General features: G+C 51.8%; 1 non-coding gene across 1 annotated transcript in view; it reads left to right on the top strand.

Annotated features, from left to right (window-relative positions):
• The first annotated feature begins 4,338 nt into the window (after positions 1-4,338).
• LOC124741708 overlaps positions 4,339-5,000 on the top strand; it is a 1,909-nt gene continuing 1,247 nt past the window's right edge. The window contains exon 1 of the ribosomal RNA XR_007010040.1: positions 4,339-5,000. This exon is cut by the window's right edge and continues 1,247 nt beyond it. This is a non-coding gene — a ribosomal RNA (small subunit ribosomal RNA).

Genomic DNA, 5,000 nt, shown 5'->3' with positions numbered 1-5,000 from the left:
CCATCAGCATGTCGGTCCCCATGCGCGTTGCACTCGCACTCGCAGTCGCAAAAACGTGGGGCAAATATATTACGCGGAAGAGTTATAACAGACCGAGCCCCACTGCATGAGGGGAGTCTTTGTCACTAATGTACACAGATGGAACATTTTGGACTGGAACCAGATTACCCGTACACACGGCGCTGATTAGTAATCAATGCAGAGCCATCAAACTACAGAATATATATACAACTGTCCGTATACATGCTGAAAGAGTCTGCCCACAATGGGAACCACACGTCAGCCAGCCACTCTGATCACGCACCACTCTCTGCTTCTAACGGGCGCACATACAATATGTAAGCACCAGCATGGAACAACATCCAGTGCATCCTCTCCGCCACATTACACAATCCACACTATCACAACCAGACCAGGAGGTCCATGCGGAAAATACAATATCCCACCCTTTCGACATCCACCATTGCGCAGATCAGGCACCAACACCCACACATGTCCTATACAACGGTGCACCCAACATCACAATAGTACCTCCTGTCACAGCGCACAAACAATGACATGAGTCAAAGACACAGGTCTGACACAAGCATAGAATTGGAGCGCCGCCTCTAATAAGCCAAAGGTGCATCCTGACGTGACAAATCTGATCATGTCACAAGCATTCACTTACTATAATCACTATCAACGAACCTGCCGCCCCCGCCCCCCCCTACACCTTTCCTTACAACAACGTGTAACCTAACCTAACCTAACCTATGTTGTACCTTAACCTAACCTATGTTGTACCTTAACCTAACCTATGTTGTACCTTAACCTAACCTATGTTGTACCTTAACCTAACCTATGTTGTACCTTAACCTAACCTATGTTGTGCCTTAACCTAACCTATGTTGTGCCTTAACCTAACCTATGTTGTGCCTTAACCTAACCTATGTTGTGCCTTAACCTAACCTATGTTGTGCCTTAACCTAACCTATGTTGTGCCTTAACCTAACCTATGTTGTGCCTTAACCTAACCTATGTTGTGCCTTAACCTAACCTATGTTGTGCCTTAACCTAACCTATGTTGTGCCTTAACCTAACCCATGTTGTGCCTTAACCTAACCCATGTTGTGCCTTAACCTAACCCATGTTGTGCCTTAACCTAACCCATGTTGTGCCTTAACCTAACCCATGTTGTGCCTTAACCTAACCCATGTTGTGCCTTAACCTAACCCATGTTGTGCCTTAACCTAACCCATGTTGTGCCTTAACCTAACCCATGTTGTGCCTTAACCTAACCCATGTTGTGCCTTAACCTAACCCATGTTGTGCCTTAACCTAACCCATGTTGTGCCTTAACCTAACCCATGTTGTGCCTTAACCTAACCCATGTTGTGCCTTAACCTAACCCATGTTGTGCCTTAACCTAACCCATGTTGTGCCTTAACCTAACCCATGTTGTGCCTTAACCTAACCCATGTTGTGCCTTAACCTAACCCATGTTGTGCCTTAACCTAACCCATGTTGTGCCTTAACCTAACCCATGTTGTGCCTTAACCTAACCCATGTTGTGCCTTAACCTAACCCATGTTGTGCCTTAACCTAACCCATGTTGTGCCTTAACCTAACCCATGTTGTGCCTTAACCTAACCCATGTTGTGCCTTAACCTAACCCATGTTGTGCCTTAACCTAACCCATGTTGTGCCTTAACCTAACCCATGTTGTGCCTTAACCTAACCCATGTTGTGCCTTAACCTAACCCATGTTGTGCCTTAACCTAACCCATGTTGTGCCTTAACCTAACCCATGTTGTGCCTTAACCTAACCCATGTTGTGCCTTAACCTAACCCATGTTGTGCCTTAACCTAACCCATGTTGTGCCTTAACCTAACCCATGTTGTGCCTTAACCTAACCCATGTTGTGCCTTAACCTAACCCATGTTGTGCCTTAACCTAACCCATGTTGTGCCTTAACCTAACCCATGTTGTGCCTTAACCTAACCCATGTTGTGCCTTAACCTAACCCATGTTGTGCCTTAACCTAACCCATGTTGTGCCTTAACCTAACCCATGTTGTGCCTTAACCTAACCCATGTTGTGCCTTAACCTAACCCATGTTGTGCCTTAACCTAACCCATGTTGTGCCTTAACCTAACCCATGTTGTGCCTTAACCTAACCCATGTTGTGCCTTAACCTAACCCATGTTGTGCCTTAACCTAACCCATGTTGTGCCTTAACCTAACCCATGTTGTGCCTTAACCTAACCCATGTTGTGCCTTAACCTAACCCATGTTGTGCCTTAACCTAACCCATGTTGTGCCTTAACCTAACCCATGTTGTGCCTTAACCTAACCCATGTTGTGCCTTAACCTAACCCATGTTGTGCCTTAACCTAACCCATGTTGTGCCTTAACCTAACCCATGTTGTGCCTTAACCTAACCCATGTCGTGCCTTAACCTAACCCATGTCGTGCCTTAACCTAACCCACGTCGTGCCTTAACCTAACCCACGTTGTCGCCTAACGTAACCCACGTTGTCGCCTAACGTAACCCACGTTGTCGCCTAAACCTGCTCTGTAATTGTTATACGACTCGTTCAATTAGTGTAGTGTTGCCCACCCGCAACCCTCGCAATATAGTTCGCTACTCGCACTCCCCGCTCCCCTGTGTATCGCTTCATGTTAAACACCTTGCAAGTCTTGCTCACTTTCCACATGCTCCTGCTGTACACTGTAATGTGGATGGCAGCAGGACGTACATGCCGCCCCTCCCCACGTCCCCACCTTGCCCCCTGCCTTCGCAAGCTGGTTGGTGAGAACTTTGCATGTTCAATGCCCTCCGCATGCGACGTACTCAGGCTACGTTGTGGTGCGGCCTGTGTCAACTGTCCGCTAATGTCGTACGCGTAAACCACAATCTGTACTGCACATTCGTCCTTATGTACTGAATGATACATCGTGGCACATGTGTGACCGTACAACGACTGCGCCCAAAAACGGCGGACCATACAGTGCAAATATTGTGCACGCAGCTACGTGTCGTCTCCCTATGAGAGCTGGATTGCAGTGTGGTACGCCATAGAGACGTGTGGGAGGAACGGACGCCGTGGATGGCGATCAGCATGAGCTGTCTGTTGATGTATTCGGACCTAGTCGTCTCTCCTCACACACCGTGATGGCATGGTGCACCGCGTTCCATATCTGCGACATGCTACAGAGGCCGGTTGACAGTCGTTCGAGCAATGGACATCGCATACGTACGGGGGCCACCTTCCACGTATTGTCTAGGCGTGCACATTTTGTTGCGTGTATGTGGGCAGACGTAGTGTGGCGTGACACCTGACACAGGCATGCAATAATCGTGGAAGTTGCAAATGGCGATGGACGCCTGCGTTTTCTGGTGAAGTTACGCAAATGAACAAATGGTAACCTGTTGTGGTGCGGTTGTTCTCGCTAGGGGTGAATCGGTGATGGCGACGATAGGTTGAGGTACTAACCGGTTGTTCCAGCGATACCCACCATGCCGACGAAACTGAACGGCATCTGGGTGTGAAGCGATACGCGGCGGTGGCTGGGTGGGACCGTCCCCGGCCGGTGAGGGGGCGCCTCCCGGCGTGCTGGCCGCGCGGTGCGTGGGCGCACGCGCTACAGCCGGCTGGTGGGGGCGGCCAGTGGCAGGCGCGCCGGCCGACGGACGCGGCAGGCGTCGCAGCTGCGCGCCGGCGCACCCTGCGCGCGGCGCCGTGCGGCCAAAGTAGGTCCTCGCGGGCCCGGTGCGAAGCGCGGTGGACATCTTCAGTGTGCTGGTCCGATTGAGGACTGTGTGCGTTGAGGATGCGCTGCCGCCCGGCGCTCGGCGCCGCGACGCCGTCTGCTGCTCGGTCGCCCCAGCGGTTCTCGCTGGTGGTTTGTATCGCAGCTGTGCGGATGTGTTGGCGCGTGCGCTGTGCTGGGAGAGTTCGCTTCGGCACCCAAGTGGGGCTTTTGTCCTTCTGTGGCGCTGGCGTTGGAGCTGCCGGTCACCGTAGGTGGCGCGTGTTGTCTCCCGCCGGCAATGCCACGACAGCACGCTCCCGGGCCTCTGTCGGCAGCGGCAAGCTCAGTTGGGAGCACGGGTGGTCGCACCGAAAGCGTCTACTCGCCTAACTCCGGGCGATTGCGCCTCTCTCGAACCCGACCAAGTACTTGGGACGGCGCTGCGCGCCGCCGGGACCTGAGAGGGTTTCGAGGTGTATTGTGCAGGGGAGCTCAGCCTCCTCCTGTTTGCAGAATGATTGAGCGGACGCTTGCGTGTTCGCGCGGGCCCCCGGGACACACTCCCGGGCGGCCGGCTGCTCAGCTCTAGTTGACGCAGCTCCCTGGTTGATCCTGCCAGTAGTCATATGCTTGTCTCAAAGATTAAGCCATGCATGTCTCAGTACAAGCCGCATTAAGGTGAAACCGCGAATGGCTCATTAAATCAGTTATGGTTCCTTAGATCGTACCCACGTTACTTGGATAACTGTGGTAATTCTAGAGCTAATACATGCAAACAGAGTCCCGACCAGAGATGGAAGGGACGCTTTTATTAGATCAAAACCAATCGGTCGGCTCGTCCGGTCCGTTTGCCTTGGTGACTCTGAATAACTTTGGGCTGATCGCACGGTCCTCGTACCGGCGACGCATCTTTCAAATGTCTGCCTTATCAACTGTCGATGGTAGGTTCTGCGCCTACCATGGTTGTAACGGGTAACGGGGAATCAGGGTTCGATTCCGGAGAGGGAGCCTGAGAAACGGCTACCACATCCAAGGAAGGCAGCAGGCGCGCAAATTACCCACTCCCGGCACGGGGAGGTAGTGACGAAAAATAACGATACGGGACTCATCCGAGGCCCCGTAATCGGAATGAGTACACTTTAAATCCTTTAACGAGTATCTATTGGAGGGCAAGTCTGGTGCCAGCAGCCGCGGTAATTCCAGCTCCAATAGCGTATATTAAAGTTGTTGCGGTTAAAAAGCTCGTAGTTGGATTTGTGTC

The sequence above is a fragment of the Schistocerca piceifrons genome, unplaced genomic scaffold, assembly GCF_021461385.2.
Source record: "Schistocerca piceifrons isolate TAMUIC-IGC-003096 unplaced genomic scaffold, iqSchPice1.1 HiC_scaffold_1978, whole genome shotgun sequence".
Taxonomy (NCBI): domain Eukaryota; kingdom Metazoa; phylum Arthropoda; class Insecta; order Orthoptera; family Acrididae; genus Schistocerca; species Schistocerca piceifrons.
This window is presented reverse-complemented; position numbering and strand designations above follow the sequence as displayed.